Consider the following 25320-nt stretch of genomic DNA (forward strand, 5'->3'; position numbering starts at 1 on the left):
AAACTGGGCTCGATAAGCAACCTGACCTATCAGTAAACGGAATCTAAACTGCATAACACGGTGTGCGTGTTGTCTCAGTGTCAGTTTCACTGTCATTTAAGTCCTCAACAGGTCGCTACATGAAAAACTGAAAACTAACATTTGGATAAGCTGTCTGACTGCGTTTTTGAACAAGAATTTATAAGTGATACAGAATCTGACTTGTGAAACGGATTTTACTGGATTAGAGTACATGATATGTTCGTGTGTGCCAGTGTCTGTTTTGGCCCTAAGTTTTGCACTCATCTCTTTAGATGACTGCTTTTTTCCATGTGGTCTACAGCAATGCGCAGAAGCATGCAGCAGCAGCGGCGAAATGTTATTGTTCTAAGAATGAATTTAATAAAAAGGAGTTTGCTTGGGTCCTTTAACTACTAAATAACTTTTGTGAAGGGATTTCATTAACTAAGTTCATTTAAAACTTCAGAATCGTCATGAACAAGTATTAATAATGCCAATGACAAATGACATATGTGTCAATAATGTCTGAGTGCTAGACCAGATTAACAAATTATTTCAATGTCAAAGTTACATTAACATTTAGTAACCACAGCAAATTATTTAGATGTGGAGAATAATTATTATTGTTTGGAGGATAAGGAGGCTTCTTTAACTGACAAGCAAAACATGGGATTATTGAAAACTCGGACTAAAAATCACGAGCCTAACACTGCAATTGCTTTTGCGCTATGCTTGCTAATTTTACCTTGAACTCCATCTTCAGGCGTAGTTAAGCCATCTAAATCTCTCCTGGCTATATAAATGAAATCAGGCTTTGAGTGTGGTAAGATCTGCCGTCACCGACGTGAGTGCAAGGTGACACGTCTTCTGTCTCCGAGCTCACGACCGACGCTACTCTTACGCTCTCGCAGACAGACCTCGTATCATAACGATGCTTAGAACCGCGTTCCCATGTTTCGCCCCCAGATTGTCACTATCGATATCTGAGTGCTTACACAATGCAAAGAACATCGTTAAGTTGGATATTTTGTTTTACGTAATGGTGAGTTCTGACACACTCCTTAAAACTTTGACTAATGATTTGGAATCTGCTTCTCGGGCGACTGTTTGAATCCCCATACTGGGATTGGGCGGTACGACGAGCCTGCTTCTGGTGCAGTGCGCACGAATGTGGTAGTCGAGTGGGTCTCGGCAGTGGCGCACACACGGAGAGAGCGGCTGTGGCTTGTGAAGAAAGTACAGCTGTCTGATTTTCGCAGGAAGCTGGTAGAATAGCTAATGTCGCATAGACCACTGCCTGGATTAGTTCATGGTAGGGAACAAGCGAGTAATAAATTAATAGTGAAGTATGTTAATAGGGTAAAACGGAGTTTGGGGGCTTTGTATTTGGGATATACTGAAGGACTAGTGGTGCAACACCTTGTAAGTCCGTTGCGGTAGAAGTGTACACAATACACTATTTTTAGGAAAGTTTCCAATGATTTTCAAACTCTAGATTAACCGGTAAGGCATATTCAGGCTTCCTCTTAAGTGGATGATAAAGGAAGGAAAGTTAGTTCAGGTCCGCTAATAAGAAATTCACCTAAGGCTTCTAGAGGGGAGAAAAGTACCGGTACGTCAGTTAAATGTTTTAATTGTGGAAAGATATTAAGATTCTCTCTCAGGTTTATTTAACAAAGACAACATATTGCATTGGATGGCGGCCTTACAAATATTACAAACAATGAAGCAAACAAGGTTTGAAATAACGACCCAGCACAGCAAACAGATAGTACTCTGGCATTATGCACTGTATCAAATCGTTAATCTGGGAGAACTACTAAGATTCAACCAGTTGACTGACACCTATTTTCAACATCTATTCTTTAAAACAATCTTTAGTAAAAAAAGCATGCTGATACTCAGAGACGACACATTCCCAAGTTGGTAAAATGTTGCACAGAAAATCAATAAGCCCAAACTGACTGCACACTATGCTGTTCACTTAAATAGATGCGACTGACAGGCCGCAGAGGAACTTACAAAATTTTCCTCACTAAAAACAGTGACGAAAAGACCCCGATAGAAGCTCTGTTTGCTTATTTGAAGTCTCCGTCATGTGACTGACAGCTTTAGACAGAAGAGTAACTGCATGCCTCACCACCATTTCACGACTATAATTTTATACAAGTTTCAAATATGCTAAATATGAACAATTTACACTCCTTACTTACACATCAGCATACAACTAACATTAAATTACATTTTTGTACTTTGCACAAACCGGAACGGCGATTGCTAGTCAAGTGAGGACCTTTATTCTTTTCGCCGGTCCCTCACTACGCTATTCAAATGCTTGCTTCACAAACAGTGATTCACACATTACTTATGAAATAGAATTAAATAACTAGAAACGCCATTATAAATATTTTATACAGAAGTTAATCTTTTCGTGTAACAGTGGAGAACTCTATGATTTGACATTTCACAGGAAAGTATATAGCAATTTGATTATAGTAAATGTGTAGTTTGTTTAATGCTATGTTAAAAACAATCATTTTATGACTGCTCATCGTCTTTCATACAGCGTATCATATCGCATCCCGGAAAGAACAGTGACACAACTCAAAAACGGCGAAAAATTGACTTAAAAAATTCCGTAAAACTAAGGGTCCTTTAAATTTCAGGTAAGTAATTTTAGCAGTAACTTCCATTATAGTCTATACAACAGCAATATGGACATGTCATTCTGTACTCGTGGAATGTGACGTGTTATCAGGTAATCATTAATTAATCCTTTAAATTGTGTCTCTTTCCTTAGTTCTCAAAAAAATTTTCTTCTTTTTGTAATGACGTGTCATGTAATACTTCTGCCACTCTTCTACCTCAAACAATATTTTATTTTTTGTTAACTGACTGTAATATAATACGACTTGCGAACCTCCATCAGGCAAAGTTAGTGGTTAAATTAAAATAAAGAAAGTGTAAAAATGGCTCTGAGCGCTATGGGACTCAACTGCTGAGGTCATTAGTCCCCTAGAACTTAGAACTAGTTAAACCTAACTAACCTAAGGACATCACAAACATCCATGCCCGAGGCAGGATTCGAACCTGCGACCGTAGCGGTCTTGCGGTTCCAGACTGCAGCGCCTTTAACCGCACGGCCACTTCGACCGGCAAAGAAAGTGTAAAACAAGTTGAAAATGTTGTATTAGAAAAACGGGAAATGCAAAATTTTAATTTATGAAACTTGACACAATTTAATAAGGAACAGCAATTAGGTACAATTTAAGGAACCTAATTTACTAAAACGTAGATCACGTAATGTGCTTACATAATGTAGAAATACTTTTCGCAGAGAAAAGAGGTTCAACATGCACTTTCGTTATAGAAGATATTACCTTCTTTCCTTGTGCGCTGCCATGGAGAACGAGTAAGTTCCCACTTCATTATATCTGATACTTCTTCATCTGGCGAGAGGGCTAGCGATTTTGCGGGTCGGGCCATTTGTACACCACGAAGAGCACTTTCGTCGCAGCAGCTGTACGTAGAGATGCGCTGTCTTGCTGAAAAAGGGCACCAAATGGTGGCAGCACATGGAGAACAGCCTGTGTAGTGTAGCAGACGTTTGTGACCACCCCCCCCCCCCCCCCACCACCACACCATGAAGGCTGGTTCAAATGGCTCTGAGCACTATGGGACTTAACTTCTGAGGTCATCAGTCACCTAGAACTTAGAACTACTTAAACCTAACTAACCTAAGGACATCACTCACATCCATGCCCGAGGCAGGATTCGAACCTGCGACCGTAGCGGTCGCGCCGTTCCAGACTGCAGCGCCTAGAACCGCTTGTCCACCCCGGCCGGCCATGAAGCCTGGGATTTGACCTGTGTGTCATGGGCCAATGCAATCTGAAGCAGACAGCTCATCGGGTGTGTGCCGTACACGTGCACGTCCATCACTCGCTTAGAGACAGAGCCTGCTCCCATCACTGAAGACAACAGAGCGCTGTTCCATTCTCAACTCTTTCACGACCCTAGACTAGCTGTTCTAGGGGGCGCCATTGAGTCAGTGGTGGCCTGACCAGAGGCACCCATAATCTTAATCCCGTAGGCCCACAATGCATCCCCTTTCACATGACGTGGTCGAAACATGGAATGAATATTTACAACACCTGTAATCGTAAAAACTGTGTCTGTTCCTTCTGATATGCGTACATACATTACATCGTAGTGTAAGATACAGACACTGTATAAACACAGACATTTAAACAATCAATAATATTAAAAATTACATACAAATTACCTTATACACGTAAAGTTTCAGAACTCAAAATGTGCCGCTCTTTTACAATGACCCAGACACACCTGTCAATAGAAATGCTGAAATGACACTGTTCTTGTTGTGGTGAATCATGAAGTAGCCTACAATAAAACTGACACAACTGTGAATTTTAAAATGTTCGCGGCGAATTGACTGTGCAAAAAAATTTTGGGCTTGGAGTCGGTCGTCGTTTAGTTCATTGCACGATATTTCACCTGAGCACTTGCCGCTGGTCTTCACGTGAGGACATCGAAGACTGACGGAGACTTGCTCCGTTCCGCCCTATATAGCGCGAAAATCCAGTTTCTCGTAACTGTATTACACGAGCTGCGAGAAGCTGGATTTCCTTCTGCGATACTACATAAAGACTTGGCAGGAACGTAGCCACTGTACATGGTTGCTGGCAGGTTCACAAGAAGAGCAGGCTCCGGACGCCCACCTGGTGGTGCTCGGAGGGAAGGCTGTAGTCTTCAGGGTACGGCTGCGGTGTTTTGTACTGCGTCTGTGGCAGCAATCTGAGCAGCAGTTGGCCCCACAGTGACACAATGAACTGTTACCATCGGCTACTTCAAGGTCAGCTCCGCACCAGACGTTGTCTAGCGAGCATTCCACTGACCACGAACCATCCCCGTTTGCAACTTCAGTGGTGTCAAGCTGGAGATCACTGGATGGCGAATTGGAGGTCTGCGCGTTTTCTGATAATAACCTGCTTCCGCCGCGGTGCCAGTGATGGGCCGTGTGTTAGAAGAACACTAGTTGAGGACCTGTCACCAACCTGTCTACGTGCTAGACACACTGGACCTACACCTGGAGTTATGGTCTGGGGTACGATTTTGTACGACAGCAGGAGCACTCTCGTGGGCATTCCACACACTCTCACTGAAACATCAAACGTCAATCGTTCAAACGCAGTGAAATGTTGTAAATGGCATCTTTCTCGCCTTAAAGGCATTCTTGACTAATATCAACTCAACACGTCCAATCTCAAAGCCAACTAACGCTCATGACAATTACATCTACATATGCTTCTACATCTACATGATTAATCTGCAATTTACATTTAAGTGCTTGGCAGAGGGTTCATCGAACCACAATCACACTATCTCTCTACTATTCCACTCCCGAACAGCGCACGGGAAAAACGAACACCTGAACCTTTCTGTTCGAGCTATGATTTCTCTTATTTTATTTTGATGGTCATTCCTACCTATGTAGGCTGGGCTCACCAAAATATTTTCGCATTCGGAAGAGAAAGTTGGTGACTGAAATTTCGTAAATAGATCTCGCCGCGACGAAAAACGTCTTTGCTTTAATGACTTCCACCCCAACTCGCGTATCATATCTGCCACACTCTCTCCCCTATTACGTGATAATACAAAACGAGCTGCCCTTTTTTGCACCCTTTCGATGTCCTTCCTCAATCCTACCTGGTAAAGATCCCACACCGCGCAGCAATATTCTAACAGAGGACGAACGAGTGTACTGTAATTTGTCTCTTTAGTGGACTTGTTGCATCTTCTAAGTGTCCTGCCAATGAAACGCAACCTTTGGCTCGCCTTCCCCAAAATATTATCTATGTGGTCTTTTCAATTGAAGTTGTAATTTTAACACCCAGGTACTTAGTTGAATTGACAGCCTTGAGAATTGTACTATGTATCGAGTAATCGAATTCCAACAGATTTCTTTTGGAACTCATGTGGATCACCTCACACTTTTCGTTATTTAGCGTCAACTGCCACCTGCCACACCATACGCCAATCTTTTCTACATCGTTTTTCAACTGATACTGGTCTTCGGATGACCTTACTAGACGGTAAATTACAGCATCATCTGCGAACAACCTAAGAGAACTTCTCACATTGTCACCCAGGTCATTTATATAGATCAGGAACAGCAGAGGTCCCGGGACGCTTCCCTGGGGAACACTTGATATCACTTCAATTTAACTCGATGATTTGCTGTCTATTACTACGAACTGCGACCTTCCTGACAGGAAATCACGAATCCAGTCGCACAACTGAGACGATACCCCATAGGCCCGCAGCTTGATTAAAAGTCGCTTTGAGGAACTGTGTGAAAAGCTTTCCGGAAATCCAGAAATACGGAATCAACTTGAGGTCCCCTGTCGATAGCGACCATTACTTCGTGCGAATAAAAAGCCTACGTTGCACAAGAACGATGTTTTCTGAAACCATGCTGATTACATATCAATAGATCGTTCCCTTCGAGGTGATTCATAAAGTTTGAATACAGTACATGCTCCAAAACCCTACTGCAAACCGACGTCAATGATATAGGTCTGTAGTTCGGTGGATTACTCCTACTACCCTTCTCAAACACTGGTGCGACCTGCGCAACTTTGCAATCTGTAGGTACAGATCTATCGGCGAGCGAGCGGTTGTATATGATTGCTAAGTAGGGAGCTATTGTATCAGCATAATCTGAAAGGAACCTAATGGGTATACAATCTGGACCTGAAGACTTGCCCGTATCAAACGGTTTGAGTTGCTTCGCAACCCCTAAGGTATCTACTTCTAAGAAACTCATGCTAGCAGCTGTTCGTGTTTCAAATTCTGGAATATTCCATTCGTCTTCCCTGATGTATTAATATAAAACCTGATTTGCATCTTCATAGTGCCGGTCCCAGCCCAACTCTTATGATACTGGCGAGAATTTTGCATGGAAACCATCTTTATGAAGTACGAGGTGTATTTTTTAAGTAAGTACCGTTTTGAAATTAGAAAAAGACGTGCTAAGATATCTCAATAATTTAATTTTTACATGAAAGCCTGTACCTTAGTCTACTTTTCTACATAATTTACGTCAATATTGAGGCACTTGTCATGACGTTGTACCAGTTTTTGAATACCCTCCTAATAGAAGTCTGCTGCCTGACTTGTTAAGCACTGGATCACCACTGTTCTAATTTCGACATCGTCTTGAAGACACTTACCGCCCAGGTGTTTCTTCAAGTGCAGGAACAGATGGTAGTCACTGGGCGCAAGATCGGGGCTGTATGGAGGATGATCTAGAGTTTCCCATCGAAAATATGTGATGAGATCTTTGGTCTGATTCGCCACATGCGGACGGGCATTGTCTTGCAGCAAAAAGATGCCTTTGCTCAACTTGCCACGTCTTTTGTTCTGAATTGAATGGCGCAGATTGTGCAATGTCTTACAGTAAGCTGCTACATTGATTGTCTCATTACGAGGCAGAAATTCCGCAACCAAGACTCCTTTTCTGTCCCAAAAACTATACAGATGATTTTCTGGTCAGAAATTGTTTGTTTAAACTACACTTTTCTGGATGAATCTGAATACCGCCATTGCTTTGATTGTGGTGTGACGTAGGCCACCCATGTTTCATCGACAGTAACAATTTGGCTTAAGAAATCCTCACCGTCGTTGTGGTACCAGTCAAGGAAAGTCAATGCACTGTCTAAACGTTTGGTTTTGTGCACATCCGTCAACATTTTCGGTACCCAACGTGCGCATAATTTTCTGTAATTCAAGTGCTCGGTCACAATGCCATACAAAACACTACGAGAAACATTAGGAAAGTCATCCCGCTAGGGCGAAATCGTAAAGCGTATGTTTACTCTCACCTTATTGTCCACTTCCTGCACCAAACTTTCATTAACGACCACTCCGTTGTTCATCATGCACATTTGTGCGCCGGCTCGGGTGGCCGAGCGGTTCTAGGCGCTACAGTCTGGAACCGCGCGACCGCTACGGTCGCAGGTTCGAATCCTGCCTCGGGCATGGATATGTGTGACGTCCTTAGGTTAGTTAGGTTTAAGTAGTGCTACGTTCTAGAGGACTGATGACCTCAGAAGTTTAGTCCCATAGTGCTCAGAGCCATTTGAACCATTTTGAACGACATTTGTGTGGCCATCTTTAAATGCTCTCACCCAATTTCTAACTATTCCATCACTGATAATGTTTTCTCCGGAAACTGCTCAGATCCCATGTTGAATATCAATCGTTTTTAGGCCTTTAGCACTAAGAAATCTTATAACAGCCCGTACTTCCCAGTCGGAGGCACTCACGATTATCGGAGGCATCTTAAACACTCAGTACACTACGTGAACAAGGAGGAATCAGACTGTAATGGCGTCAGTGCGTAGACAACAGATGTACTTACCCTGTGCGCATGCGCAGAACGCCGACCGCAGCACTGCGGCCACGGTGTGGCAAAACGGTACTTACTTAAAAAACACGCCTCGTAGAAACACGTATATTCGTTTATTTTGCACAATCCATCCTTGACGCCATGATTTTTTTCTGTCAGTGTATGTTATAGGAGCACTTTTAAAAACGTTAATCTTTTTAAAGTCAATTATCTGTTAACTATGATTTTCTAATTACGCCCTTCTTCCTTTTCCATGAGGTCGGTTGGGGTGTCTTCCGTAACGTAGGGGGGGGGGGGTGGCTGTCGTAGAGACCGACGAGCACGACGTGTTGCCTGGAACTGCAAGCCTGTTGACGGTGACAAAGATAGTAACGAGGGGATGGTCGGTATTGCACGCGGCACCCTGTTGATTCACGCGCCCGCCACCGCGGCGCCACAGGTCGTGTGGTGGCGAGTTATCGCGGCGGGTGGCGGTCTGCCGGAATGCCGCGGCCATTGTGACGGTAGCGCGGTTATGAGGCCGGCAGCGTGGCGACGGCGTCTTTTATGATGGCGTGCGGAGGCGCTGGCACGAGGCCCACCGCCGGCCGTCCACTCTGCTTGTAATTGCATTCCGCGCCGTTCTGCCGCTTCGGCGCACGCGCACACTTCACTTCGGGATGCGCTTCCAGGCATGACAAACGTCGCCCACGCAACAGACAAACGTACGGATACCGTGCAACTGCTATATTTCGCCAGTTTATTTGCCTGGAATTCCACTGATACAACGCGTCTGATATCGCAGGCTTTTGGTAACGAGTCGCGTTAAGAAACACATTCCCTTGAGAGAATCGGCATTCACTGTGCTTGTTTGGGCATTTCAAATCGTGATCAATCTCTTGTTTGTTGTGAGCTTTGGGGGAAATTAGTGAGCTGAATGTGGGCGTGATGGATGTCGCTCCTCGATTTCTTCCGAACTTTTGTGTAGCTTCTCTGCCTCGTGATGACTGGGTGTTGTGTGATGTCCTTAGGTTAGTTAGGTTTAGGTAGTTCTAAGTTCTAGGGGACTGATGACCGTAGATGTTAAGCCCCATAGTGCTCAGAGCCATTTGAACCATTTTTTGTGTAGTCTTCAGCCAGTCTACACAGTCTGTCAAAGTCTCACATGGAGAGCTGCAAAAGAAATGAAACTTCAAGAGTTGAGACCGTATATGATGCTATTTCAGTTATTAAACAATCGAAGTGAAACATGGATGATAACTAGTTTTGACAAGAAGAGAATAGAAGCTTTTGAAGTGTGGTGCTACAGAAGAATGCTGAAAATTAGGTGGGTAGATCGTATAACTAATGACGAGGTATTGAATAGGATTGGGGGGAAGAGAAGTTTGTGGCACAACTTGACTAGAAGAAGGGATCGGTTGGTAGGACATGATCTGAGGCATCAAGGGATTACCAATTTAGTATTGGAGGGCAGCGTGGAGGGTAAAAATCGTAGAGGGAGACCAAGAGATGAATACACTAAACAGATTCAGAACGATGTAGGTTGCAGTAGGTACTGGGAGATGAAGAAACTTGCGCAGGATAGAGTAGCATGGAGAGCTGCATCAAGCCAGTCTCAGGACTGAAGACCACAACAACAACAAAAATAATATGGAATCAGTGGGTTCAGGAGGATAATACGGAACGCCGTGCTGGATCACAACGGTCTCGAATCACTACCAGTCGAGATGACGGGCATCATATCCGCATGGCTGTAGCGGATCGTGGAGCCACGTCTCGATCCCTGAGTCAACAGATGGGGACGTTTGCAAGACAAAAATCATCTGGACGAACAGTTCGACGACGTTTGCAGCAGCACGGACTATCAGCTCGGAGACCATGGCTGCGGTTACACTTGACGCTGCATCACAGACAGGAGCGCCTGCGATGGTGCACTCAACGACGAACCTGGGTCCACAAATGGCAAAACGTCGTTTTATCGGATGAATCCAGGTTCTGTTTACAACATCATGATGGTCGCATGCGTGTTTGGCGACATCGCGGTGAGCCCACATTGGAAGCGTTTTTGCGGTGAACGCACACTGGAAGCGTGTATTCGTCATCACCATACTGGCGTATCACCCGGCGTGATGGCATGGGGTGTCATTAGTTACACGTCTCGGCCACCTCTAGTTCTCATTGACGACATTTTGAACAGTGGACGTTACATTTCAGATGTGTTACGACCCGTGCCTCAACCCTTCATTCGATCCCTGCGAAACCCTACATCTCAGCAGGATATTGCACGACCGCATGTTGCAGGTCCTGTACAGGCCTTTCTGGATACAGAAAATGATCGACTGCTGCCCTGGCCAGCACATTCTCCAGATATCTCACCAATTGAAAATATCTGGTCAATGGTGGCCGAGCAACCGGCTCTTCACAATACGCCAGTCACTACTCTTGATGAACTGTGGTATCTTGTTGAAGTTGCATGGGCAGCTGTACCTGTACACGCCATCCAAGTTCTGTTTGACTCAATGCCCAGGCGCGTCAAGGCCGTTATTACGGCCAGAGGTGGTTGTTCTCGGTACTGACTTATCAGGATCTATACACCCAAACTGCGGGAAAATGTAATCACATATCAGTTCTAGTATAATATATTTGTCCATTGAATACATCTGCATTTCTAATTGGTGTAGCAATTGTAATGGCCAATAGTGTACTCGACTCACTGACCTTTTAGTTAAACTGTCTTTGTCAACCAGGATCCACTCAGTGGAGCATTAAATCACCTGTTAGTTGTTTAGGGTATTCAATCAATAACTTGTTTAGTATGATTTATGTCTTGTTTGGGAAAATAAATGTTCTTAGTACACTAAATTTTGCCGACATTCTCAATCAGTTAAATAGTGCTAACACGCTACCTTTCAAATTTACCCCTTTCTGAAGTCAAGGACATATGTCTCCCTGAAAACTCCAATCTAGCATATTTTGTGTGTTGGATCAGGTTTGTGCAGTCGTTCCTTTTATACAAGATGTTTTTCATTTGATAATATTTGTTGTAGGTGTCTGGCAGTTACTGGCAACTGTAAATCAGCATCAAGTTGAGAATGATGGTTTGTGGCCCTCGCTTTTCGCAAGGGAGTCGTTTAGATGACAGATAATTTTCTACTAAGGACATTATTGTGTTCTGTCCATATTATGCGCCCAGTCTAACGAAATTATCAGACAGTTTATCAGAACAGTTCAGCTTCTTGGCGATTTGACGATTAGTGTGTCGAATTTCCTTCAATGCATCAATTCTGGCTTTTTCACCTCATGTTAATCGTTTTCCGCTTGGCGTTCTGGCAATCTTGGTTTACGTGTAGAAGACCCACTGTCACTTCTGGTGTTTGTTTCCTATCGGTGGGCAAACAAATACGCACACACTAACATCACACAGAGCGTATGCCTTTATCTCAAGTTCCACCCACTACTACCTAAATCATTCACGTATTGTTATATACTGTACTACTGACATCAAATGGTAGCTACACAAATTTGTTGCGTTTGTCAGTATTCTTGACCATGTACTGTTGCATATACCGGGTGATCAAAAAGTCAGTATAAATTTGAAAACTGAATAAATCACGGAATAATGTAGATAGAGAGTTACAATTTGAGACACATGCTTGGAATGACATAGGGTTTTACTAGAACCAAAAAAATACAAAAGTTCAAAAAATGTCCGACAGATGACGCTTCATCTGATCAAAATAGCAATAATTAGCATAACAAAGTAAGACAAAGCCAAGATGATGTTCTTTACAGGAAATGCTCAATATGTCCACCACCATTCCTCAACAATAGCTGTAGTCGAGGAATAATGTTGTGAACAGCACTGTAAAGCATGTCCGGAGTTATGGTGAGACATTGGCGTCGGATGTTGTCTTTCAGCATCCCTAGAGATGTCGGTCGATCACGATACGCTTGCGACTTCAGGTAACCCCAAAGCCAATAATCGTACGGACTGAGGTTTGGGGACCTGGGAGGCCAAGCATGACGAAAGTGGCGGCTGAGCACACGATCATCACCAAACGACGAGCGCAACAGATCTTCCATGCGTCTAGCAATATGGAGTGGAGCGCCATCCTGCATAAACATTGTACGTTCCAGCAGGTGTTTATCAGTGAAGCTGGGGATGATGTGATTCTGTAACACATCGGCGTACCTCTCACTCGTCACGGTAGCAGTTACAAAACCAGAATCACGTATTTCCTCGAAGAAAAAAGGCCCGATAACGGTACATGTGGTAAATCCAACCCATACCGTGACTTTCTCGTCGTGCAATGGAGTTTTCACGACAGTTATAGGATTTTCGGTAGCCCAAATTCTGCAATTGTGGGCGTTGACAGACCCTCGGAGCGTGAAATGAGCTTCGTCCGTCCACAACACGTTACTCAACCAAGCGTCATCTTCCGCCATCTTTTGAATCGCCCACACCGCAAATGCCCTGGGCTTCACTAAATCGCCAGGTAACAGTTCATGATGCCGATGGATTTTGTACGGATAGCATCGGTGGGTACGCCTCAGTGCCAACCAAATAGTAGTGTATGGAATGCCAGTGCGACGTGCGACTGCACGAGCGCTGGCTTCCCCATGCATAGACGAACCCGCTACAGTCTCCATTTCTTCCTGAACTGTCTCAGCAGCATTACGCCTTGTGCTCGGTTGGCCACTAGGGCGTCTATCGTCTAAACAAACCGTGGCTTCGAACATCGAAATCATTCTCGCCACAGCTGCATTTGTCAACGGACCTTTACCCGTTCGAATCCCCTTCCTATGGCGATAGGATCGTAACGCTGAACTAGCACATTCCCCATTCTTCACTAAAAGTGCCTTTTCAGGTAACGTCAACATGCTGCGACTGCTGGCGCATCTGATTCTCTCTCTCATTACAGCTTCTTTTATACACAATTGTCATGCGCAGTCACTGACGTTCTGCTGTCCAGCGCCATCTGTCGTACATTTTGTGAACGTTGTTTTTTTTAGGGTCTAATAAAACCCCATGTCGTTCTCAGCATGTGTGTCAATTTTTACCTCTCCATCTACATTTTTCCGCGGTTTATTAAGTTTTCAAATTTATACTGACTTTTTGATCACCCGGTACATCGTGCACAGCTATTCCAGCCGACAACGTTAATTTTCCTACACATATCCATGCCTTTATAATGATTTTCACTAGTGCAGTTAACGTTTTCTTTCAGTAAAGTGAGGTAAACGTAAGAGGTGGCGCGCTCTGTAAAGTAATCTTCGGAATTAAGGTGGGTTTCCATGTATTCACTGATTTTTGCAGGCACCGCGGAGGCGCCGAGGTGGTGGCGCTGCCGTTGTCTGGGAGACGACGCAGCCCGTATTTTCAGGGCGACGCGACGGGCCGCGTCACTACTCGTGGAGCGCAGTGTGGCTCTCTGCCGTGATGAAGACTTGTTGGCTGGCGGCGCGCTCCACAGACACGACGGCCCGCCATATTTTTCCGCCCGCGGAGCAATATGTGACGTGGCGTCGGGAGCGGGACAGCACTAGCAGGCGGCGAGAGCGGGGCCACTCACGCAAATTCATTTGCCTCAGACGGGCGCTTATTTTAAACCTGCGGTGAACCACGAGGGAAATGGGAGAGGGGACCACTGTTGTCAATAACGTATCTTCCTCCGGAGGAATGATTGAAGACACTTTTAAATGAATAACTGTTTATTAACAAAACCGAAACTCAATTATAAAGTCCTTGGATGAATAGACACTCAGGTATATACAACAGAAATGTCTCTCCTACGTCATTGTCTGTGATGTGCGTAAATGACGAACCTAGAGTCGTGGAAGATGGCGGCGTGAAGACCTGGGACTTTACCGGACCGGTGTTGCTGGCATCTGACGGTTGACGTGCTGGTGGTGAACACAGCTATGAATCGGGCAAGGTCTGCCAGCATGGAGCGCTGAGACGAAACTGTTGGTACTGCAAACATGTAGCGCTGGAACTGGACTGCTCGAACGGCCAGACTGAACTCCTGGTACTGCCGATTTGAGGCGTAGGGTGAAACTGAATTCGTACGGCCTGATTGTCGCCCTAATAGTCGGCCGCGGATGGATAGCCACGTGGCGTATGAGGTCACCCGACCTGGTGTAGAGAAACTGAGCCCTGCCGACTTTTCCTGGTTTTATAACTTTATTGACCTTTGAGATCTTACCTCCTATCATCGCCGTCTTCTTCATTCCCCTTATTTTAAATTTTGACTTTTATCACTCTTTCGATTGATCTATCATAACCTGACTAGGAACGATTGGACGTCAAATGCGCTCAACTTCTTCATGTAAATGGTCTGAAAATAACTAAAATGACTGTTGTTTTGTGGTCTTCAGTCCAAAGACTGGTTTCACGCAGCTTCCCAAGCTACTCTACCCTGTGCATGCCCCTTCTTTTCCGAGTAACTACTGCAACCTACATCCTTCTGAATATGGTTTAGCGTATTCATCTACTGGCCTCCCTCTACAATTTTTACTCTCCACGCTTCCTTCCAATACTAAATTAGTGATCCCTTGATGGCTCAGAACGTGTCCTACCAACCGATCCCTTCTTTTAGTCAAGCTGTGGAACAAATTCCTCTTCTCTCCAGTTCTGTTCAGTACTTCCTCATTACTTCTGTAATCTGCCCATGTAATCTTCAGCATTCTTCTATAGCACCTCATTTCAAAAGCTTCTATTCTCTTCTTGTCTAAACTGTTTATCGACCATGTTTCCCTTCCATACATAGCTACACTCCATACAAATAGTCTGAGAAAAGACTTCCTGACACTTAAAACTGCACTGGATGTTAACAATTTTCTCTTATTCAGAAACGCTTTCCTTGTCATCGCCAGTCCACATTTTACATTCTCTCTGCTTCGACCATCATTAATTATTTTTCTGCCAAAAATAGCAGAACTCATTTACTACTCTAAACGTCTCATTTTCTAATCTAATTCCCTTAGCATCACCTGATTTAATTCGACTAAATTCCATTATCGTCGTTTTGCTTTTGTTAATGTTCGTCTTATATCCTCCCTTCAAGACACTGTCCATTCCGTTCAACTTCCTTCCTAGTCCTTTGCTGTCTCTGACAAAATTACAGTGTCATCATCAAACCTCGAGGTTATTATTTCTTCTACCTGGATTTGAATTCCTACTCCTAATTTTTCTTTTGTTTCCGCTACTGCTTGCTCAATTACAGATTGAATAACATCGGGGATAGGCTACAACCCTGTCGCCCTCCCTTCCCAACCACTGCTGCCCTTTCATGCCCCTCGACTCATATAAATGCCATCTGGTTTCTGTACAAGTTGTAAATACACTACTGACCATTAAAATTGCTACACCAGGAAGAAATGCAGATGATAAACGGGTATTCATTGGACAAATATGTTATACTAGAACTGACATACGATTACATTTTCACGCAGTTTGGGTGCATAGATCCTGAGAAATCAGTACCCATAACAACCACCTCTGGGCGTAATAACGGCCTTGATATGCCTGGGCATTGAGTCAAACAGAGCTAGGATAGCGTGTACAGGTAGAGCTGCCCATGCAGCTTCGACACGATACCACAGTTCATCAAGACTAGTGACTAGCGTATTGCGACGAGCCAGTTTCGTACACCATTGACCAGACGTTTTCAATTGGTGAGCGATCTGCAGAATGTGCTGTCCAGAGCAGCAGTCCAACATTTTCTGCATCCAGAACGACCTGTACAGGACCTGGAACACGCGGTCGCGCATTATCCTGCTGAAATGTAGGGTTTCGCAGGGATCGAATGAAGGGTAGAGCCACGGGTCGTAACACATCTGAAATGTACCGTCCACTGTTCAAAGTGACGTCAATGCGAACAAAACGTTACCGAGACGTGTAACCAATGGCACCCCATACCATCATGCCGGATGACCAATACACGCTTCCAATGTGCGTTCACCGCGATGTCACCAAACATGGAGGCGACCGTCATGATGCTGTAAACAGAACCTGAATTCACCCGAAAAAATGACGTTTTTCCATTCGTGCACCCAGGTTCGTCGTTGAGTGCACCATCGCAGGCTCCCTTGTCTGTGATGCAGCGTCAAGGGTAACCGCAGCCATGGTCTCCGAGCTGATTTTCCATGCTGCTGCAAACGTCGTCGAATTGTTCGTGCAGATGGTTGTTGTCTTAACGTCCCCATCTGTTGACTCAGTGATCGAGACGTGGCTGCACGATCCGTTACAGCCATGCGGATGAGATGCCTGTCATCTCGACTGCTAGTGATACGTGGCCGTTGGGCTCCAGCAAGGCGTTCCGTATTACCCTCCTGAACCCACCCATTCCATATTCTGCTAACATTCATTGGATCCCGACCAACGCTAGCAGCAATGTCGCAATATGATAAACCGCAATCGCGATAGCCTACAATCCGACCTTTATCAAAGTCGGAAATGTGATGGTATGCTTTTCTCCTTTTCTCCTCCTTACACGGGGCATCACAACAACGTTTCACCAGACAACGCCGGTCAATTGCTGTTTGTGTATGAGAAATCGGTTGGAAACTTTCCTCATGTCAGGAGGTTGTAGGTGTCGCCACCGGCGCCAACCTTGTGTGAATGCTCTGAAAAACCAATCATTTGCATATCACAGCATCCTCTTCCTGTCGGTTAAATTTCGCGTCTGTAGCACGTCATCTTCGTGGTGTAGCAGTTTTAATGGCCAATAGTGTATTATATTATTCTTGAAGTCTGACGGTATTTCGCCTGTCTCATACATCTTGCTCACCAGATGGAAAAGTTTTGTCATGGCTGGCTCTCCCAAGACTATCAGTAGTCTATTCCTGGGAGCTTATTTCGACGTAGGTCCTTTAGTGCTCTGTCATATTCTTCACGCAGTGTCATATCTCCTATCTCATCTAAGTCCTCTTTCGTTTCCATAATTTTGCCCTCAAGTACATCGCCCTTGTATAGACCCTCTATATACTCCTTCCACCGTTCTCCTTTCCCTTCTTTGCTCAGAATTGGTTTTCCGTCTGAGTTCTTGATATTCATGCAGATGGTTCCCTTTCTCCAAAAGTCTCTTTAATTTTCCTGTAGACAATACCTATCTTACCCCTAGTGATGTATACTTCTACACCCTTACATTTGTCCTCTAGCCATTCCCGCTTAGCCGTTTTGCATTTCCTGTCGATCTCATTTTTGAAACGGTTGTGTTCGTTTTCGCTTGCTTCATTTACTACATTTTTGTACTTTCTCCTTTCGTCAGTTAAATTCAGTCTCTTGTGTCACAAAAGGATTTCTTCTAGCCCTCGTCTTTTTACCTACGTGATCCTCTGCTGCCATCACTTTTTTTATCTCCCAAAGCTACACATTCTTCTACTACAGAATTCCTTTCCCCTGTTGTTGTCAATCGTTTCCTGATGCTCCCGCTGAAATTCTCTACTGCCTCTGGTTCTTTCAGTTTATCCAGATCCCATCTCCTTAATTCCCTAACTTTTTACAGTTTCTTCAGTTTTAATCCTCAGTTCATAACCAATAAATTGTGGTCAGAGTTCACATCTGCCCCTAGAAATGTCTATTAATTGAAAACCGGGTTCCTAAGTCTCTGTCTTACTATTATACAATCTATCTTAAATCTTCCAGTGCCTCCAGGTGTCTGCCACGTATACAACCTTCTTTCACGATTCTTGAACCAACTTTTAGCGATGATTAAGTTATACTCTGTACAAAATTCTGTCACGCGGGTTTCTCTTTCATTCCTTACTCCCAGTCCATATTCACCTACTAATCTCTCTTCTCTTCCTGTACCTATTATAGAATTCCAGTCCCCCACGACTATTAAATTTTCGTCTTGCTTAACTATCTGAATAATTTCTTTTATCTTACCATACATTTCTTCATAATCTGCAGAGCTGGTTGTAATATTAACCTGGACTGCCGTGGTAAGCTTGGGCTTCGTGTCTATCTTGGATACAATAATGCGTTCACTGTGCTGTTCGTAGCAGCTTATTTGCGTTCCTACTTTTTTCTTCGATATTAAACCTACTTCTGCCTTACCCCTATTTTACTTCGTATTTATAACGCTGTACTCATCTGACCAGAAGTCCTGTTCCTCCTGCCACCTAACTTCACTAATTTCCACTATATCTAACTTTAACCTATCAATTTCCCATTTCAAATTTTCTAACCTACCTGCCAAATTGAGAGACCTGATATTCAACGCCAGTTTTGTTTCTCCTGATAACGACTTCCTCCTGAGCAGTCCCAGTCTGGACATCCGAATAGGGGACTATTTTACCTCCGGAATATTTTACCCCAGGAATATTTTACCTAAGAGGACGGCACCATCATTTAACCACACAGTAGAGCTGCAGGCCCTCGGGAAAAATTACGGTTGTAGTTTCCCCTTGTTTTCAGCCGTTAGTTATACCAGCACAGCGATGCTGTTTTGGTTATGTTATAAGGTCAATTCAGTCAAATACCCAGGCTGTTGCTCCAGCAACTACTGAAAAGTCTGCTAAATTTTATGTTGCCATTTACGTATTGTATATCACGTTATGTTTCATCCTCCTTAAATGCTTTCTATTTCTAAAATTATTTCTAAATACCTCTTGGGCAATTGTTCTTAATTTAGATGTACCTGAAGATGCAATTCTGGCAGTGTGAAACCTGCTTTGCTATTAAAGGGACAAACATCAGCTGTTTTCAGTTTATTTTTCAAGAATGAATGCTTGAGAAACAGTCTAGTTACATTTTGTCACACTCATATAAAGAACAGGCAGCGCACCTTAGCGGTAGTTAACGGGTGTCACTGTGCGACGGCTGCGTACTGCTTTTAAAGAGACGACTACTCCTTCAAAATCCCTTCAGCTCCTTTGCCCGAAGGTGCATTTTAATGCATTCCTGCAGCCTTGAAACCATACCGGTTCTAGCGGTTCTATCCTCAAAGGCAAACTTTCATTCGGGGTCGAAATCTGTTGATTCAATCTCGAGCTTAATTTCTCTTTCATATGCAAATTCCTGCTGGGAAGGTAGTGCTCAGAGTCTTGCCACTACGCTTTGACTGGGACACACACAGCTACCAACTGCCTTACCCATTCCACCGTCATCGCATAATTCCTTACTTTCTGAACTTCGTTTCACTCTTTAAGGGATAGTGTAACTCGAATGTAGTATGGAATTCGAATGCTGTATTACTGTTGCACTGTGGACTATATAAACACTTACTCAATGTACACAGAGCCCGTGCAAGTGATAGCAAATATCTACGTTATCCGCTGTACTCTGGCGATAAATCAGTGTCGATCTGACATCCAGGAACACCTCTTGTTGGACTTCGTGATCATAAATTCATGGGCTGAAGAAGCAAAGAAGGAGATGTACATCAGATATAATTGTCGCGTAATTCTTTAAGTAATTAGAGAGAGGTCTATTAATTGGGGATGAAAGTTGGAGGGAGGGCAAGGAAGTTGTGTGCAATTGCACGCCTCTCATACACCTTCTTGTGGCGTAAGTGGCCATTCAGCTATCGTGATAATACTAGAGTTTTAAGTGGCTCGAAACAAATGTGAAGACGACTTACAGTTTGCTGTTTGAGAACCCGGTGTTGCTTGGGTACTTATTTATGTAAATCTTCTATTAGCCCATCTGCTCCTTCCCCCTCTCTTTGTCCATCACCTGCTTCACCCCTCTCTGTCTGTGTCCCCCTCCCCTCTCTCTATTTATCTCCTCTTTCCACCTCTTCGTCTCCATCTCCTCCTACCCCTTCCCTGATGTTATCACCCCCATAACGCTTCTTTCCAGATCATATGTGTACCAGGCTGATTGATACCGTACCGGGGGCTTAGGATGAGCTTTTTACCCGTGATTTTACCATAGTACGTACATCTCAAATATATTTGACTTATATTTAACAAATTTCACACATTTTGACACACATTTCATCTGTGTCTCAAGCGAATTTCGCTTTGCAGTTTAATTTTCACGCAGCTCAATGCTTATGACGTCGTAACTGCTTAACTGTGTCGTACAATGATACAACTTTGCTGTTACATTCACGGTGTATGTGAATACTGTCTGCAAAATATGTGCCGGCCAGAGTGGCCCAGCGGTTCTAGGCGCTACAGTCTGGAACCGCGCGACCGCTACGGTCGCAGGTTCGAATCCTGCCTCGGGCACGGATGTGTGTGATGCCCTTAGGTTAGTTAGGTTTAAGTAGGTTTAAGTTCTAAGGGACTGATGACCTCAGAAGTTAAGTCCCATAGTGCTCAGAACCATTTGAACCATTTTTTTGCAAAATATGTCACGAACGCAGTTAGTTCTAAAGAAGTAATAAATTATAACGTCATGCTTCGTGAGGCAGTTGGAGTATCAGAACAGTGCAAATGTAGTAGACGATAAACTTTCGTATTTTGTAGGAGTTGTCAGCGAGGTAAAGTTTCGCAAATGTTTGAAAAGATGTGTAAAGTTGGTTGCAACTCACTAAGAGCTCTCATTCTCAAATACATGATGTCTAAAATAAGGATATTTGCCCGTCGTAGGCTATGATGGTTTTTTGCTCCCACCTGCCCTTTTGATAGGTAGGTGGTTCTTACCTCCAAAGCGATTCTATCCCAACAGTAAGTGGTATGTGAATCATGTTTGGTTACAATCTGTCTAGTGGTCTTGAAGAAGGTGTGGAACATTATATATAACTCCGTTTTTATAGTTTGTGCGGATTTGTATCAAGGTCACCTTATTGTAATTGTAAGGGAATCTTGACGCAATAAATAATTATATAAAAACGAACTACCATTTGATAATATTTCGATACTTAAAAATTACATGACTATCGTCAGTTTCATCTACAGTACTGCTTCTGTTGTCTCCAATAAATTATAAGCTTCATGTATTTTCCTAGCAAACTTAGAAATACTGAGACTGTGTTATGGGTAACACTAAGCCCGTTACGTGCAATGTGACCAGTAAAATGACGATAACATAAACCTGCATGTAGTCAACATCGAAATGCTTGAAGTGTGCTCGTAGGATAGTTGCCTACAATTTATCGTTCTGCAGTATTGCTGCTTACATTCATCGGAATCCCAAGACTGTCTTGCGTGTTATCACCATGCGACTAGTGCCCGAGAGGACACACATTATTTACAAGAGCATGCAGGCCCACACAGCAAATTAAAATACTTTGAGTGAGAAGTGGGCTTATTTCCTGAAAGACAGGCACCACTGTGGACAGTGCGACGACATCTAGAGCGATATTGAGTGTCAGAGCAAGGACTGCTGTTCTTTAGATGCTGCAGAAGAGAAAGGCTCACTGACAGTGGTGCAACCACCGACAATGCTGGACGTATTTGTGGCACAATATCATCCCTTTAGACGAGTCCCAGTTCCGCGTACAGCATCACGATGGTGATATCCGTGTTGCAATCGTCGTCGACACAGGGCCAGATATGGAATGGAGTGCCAGTGGAGGCGCAGTGTGATCAGCTCTGGTTTGCACAACTGATAATTTGAACAGTAGCTACATTTTATTTAAATGCTTTATCATCTTATAAAACATAGACAGTCTTACATGGATATCACTTTCAATTCTGCTCACAAAATTATTCCATAGTTCTTCATTTGTTTCCCGACAGGGGTTTTTACTTTATTTCATTTTTCTTTATATCCTTGTTTCGCATATTCCGTTTTCGCCTGAAAAAAAGGCTGATGTGCTCGTTTCTTTCTCTCAACTACTTTTGAGATAACTTAGTTCTATGCTCTAAGTCCCTTCTTATCTTATCTTTTTTTTCCTGGTGACTCATCTGCTGCCTGTTCAATACATAGCTTTACATTTTGCCAGTCGGCCTCTAAACTGTCAGTGACAGTATCGATCCGGCTTGGGCAAAAATCAGTCTGTTTTGGTGTAGATGTTTTACGTTCTCATACTGTAGTAGGTAGACGTTAAACCAACATCTCTTTATGTTTCAACTCTTTTTGTTTTCTTCCATCTAGCAATCATAATTATTTTTGCTGCCATTAGATAACGTCCGAGTAACTGTTAGTTGCTCCGAAAACATAAAAATCAAGAATTTATTTCCATATTATGACGTTGGCCCTCACATAACCTGCTATTGGTCTCTGTCTCTTCGGGCTTCAGGTGTATTTATGCATATCTCTCTTCCTAAAAAAAAATTTCAGCCGTTACTTGAAACAAAATGTATAAGAGAAAGTGAACTAGAATATATGTGTTGTTCACCAAAAGTTCCCACTGTTACAGGCCCTGAATTATTTCCTATTGTCGCATTTAAATCTTCGCAGATTAATAGGTTACTCCTCTTCGTAGGCTTTCATAAAAAGCTTTAGTATCTTCTTTTTTCCGTCTTCAGGAACATATACTCCAATCACATTACATGCCCTCGATCTGTTTTAAATCTCGATATTATGATTCTGTCATTATAAACAGCTCTGTTGTAATGAAAACCAAGGATCAGAGGAGGACCCACCCGAAATGGATAAACCATGTGACGGCAATGTCATAACGATCCAAGAACTAAACGAGGCCTTGAATAAAACAAAAATCAAGAAAGCAACAGGACCTGACGGGATAAACAGAGAGATACTTAAATATGGGAGTTATTTTTAAAATTTAGACTTATTCATTTACACAATATGTTTCTGAAAAGGCCCCAAATCCCGACCATGAACGGTTGCAGATGTCCTTCCTTTTTTGATTCACTCTTCTGACTGGTTTGACGTTGTCCGGTACAAATTCCTCTCCTGTGCCAACCTCTTCATCCCAGAGTAGCACATGCAACCTATGTTCTCAATTATTTACTGAATTTTTTCCAATCTCTGTCTTCCTCTACAGTTTTTGTTTTCTGCAACTCCATCTGGTACTATGGAACTCATTCCCTTACGTCTCAACAGATGTCCTATCACCTTGTCCGTCCTCCCGTTTTCCATGTATTCCCTTCCTCTTTGATTCTGCCCAGAACCTCCTCATTCCTCACCCTATCACTCAACCCAATTTTCAACATTCTCCTGTAGACAAGATCTGAAATACTTCGATACTATTATGTTTCGGTTTTCCCCACAGCTCATGTTTCGTTACCATACAATGCTGTGTTCTAAACGCACATTCTCAGAAATTTCTTCCTTCTCTTGGCCGGGAATGCCCTTTTTGCCAGTGCTAGTCTGCTTTCGATGTCCTCCTTGCTCCGCCCGTCATTGGTTATTTTGCTACCTCGGTGGCAGATTTCCTTAACTTGATCTGCTTCGTGACCATCAATCCTGATGTTGAGTTTCCCACTGTTCTTATTTCTGTTACTTCTCATTACTTTCATCTTTCTTCGGTTTACCCACAATCCATATTCTGTATCATTAGACTGTTCATTCCATTCCACAGATCATGTAATTCTTCCACCCTTTCACGAGGATGGCAATGTCGTCAGCGAATCGTATCATTGATATCCTTTCACCTTGAATTTTAATTCCGCTCTTGAACCTTTCTTTTACTTCCACTATTGCTTCTTCGATGTACAGATTGAGCAGTAGGGGCGAAAAACTACATCCCTTTCTTACACCCTTTTTAATCCGAGCACTCCAATTATTCACTCATGGCTCCTGTACACATTATGTTTTACCCATCTCTCCCTATAGCTTACACCTCTTTTTCTCAGAAGCATCTTTCACCATTTTACATCGTAGAACGCTTTTTCGAGGTCGACAAATCCTATGAACGTATCTTGATTTTTCTGTAGTCTTGCTTCGAATATCAACCGCAACGTCAGAATTGTCTCTCTGGTGCCTTTACCTTTCCTAAGGCAAAACTGACCATCGCCTAACACATCCTCAGTTTTCTTTTCCATTCTTCTGTATATAATTCTTGTAATCAACTTGGATGCATGAGCTGTTAAGTTGATTGTGCGATAAATCTTGCTCATGTCAGCTCTTAAAGCCTTTGAAATTGGGTGGATGTTATTTTTCTCAAAGTCAGGCGGTATATAGCCAGACTCATACATCCTGCACACCAATGTGCATAGTTGTTTGGTTGAAACATCCCCCAAGGTTTTCAGAAATTCAGATGGAATGTTATCTATCCCTTGTGCCTTATTTGATCTTAAGCCCTCTAAAGACCTCTTAAATCATGATTGTGACACTGGATCCCATATCTGTTCTAAATCGACTCCTGTTTGTTCTTCTATCACATCAGACAAAGCTCCCCCTGTTCCTCCTCATAGAGGCATTCAGTGTTCTCTTTCCACTTATTCGCTCTTTCGTCTGCATTTAACAGTGAAATTCCCGTTTCACTATTGATGTTATCATCCTTGTTTTTAATTTCACCGAACGTTGTTTTCACTTTCCTATATGGTGAATCAGTCCTTCCGAAAAACATTTCTTTTTCGATTTCTTCACATTTTTCATGCAGCCATTTCATCTTAGCTTCTCTGTGATTCCTGTTTATTTCATTTCTCAGGGACTTGTATTCCTGTGTTCCTAGATTTCCCTGAAAATTTTTCTACTTTCTTCTTTCATTGATCAAAAAATGTTTCATATGGCTCTAAGCACTATGGGACTTAACATCTGAGGTCATCAGTCCCCTAGACTTAGAACTACTTAATCCTAACTAACCTAAGAACATCACACACATCCATGCCCGAGGTAGGATTCGAACCTGCGACCGTAGCAGCAGCACGGTTCCGGACTGAAGTGCCTAGAACCGCTCGGCCACAGCGGCCGGCTTTCATTGATCAACTGACGTATTTCTTCTGTTACACTTGGCTTCTTCGCAGTTACCTTATTTGTACGTATGTAGGGGACCGATGACCTCAGAAGTTAAGTCCCATAGTGCTCAGAGCCATTTGAACCATTTTTTGTAAGTATGTTTTTCTTTCCAACTTCTGTGATTGCCCTTTTTAGAGAT

This window comes from Schistocerca americana, chromosome 2 (assembly GCF_021461395.2).
Source record: "Schistocerca americana isolate TAMUIC-IGC-003095 chromosome 2, iqSchAmer2.1, whole genome shotgun sequence".
NCBI lineage: Eukaryota > Metazoa > Arthropoda > Insecta > Orthoptera > Acrididae > Schistocerca > Schistocerca americana.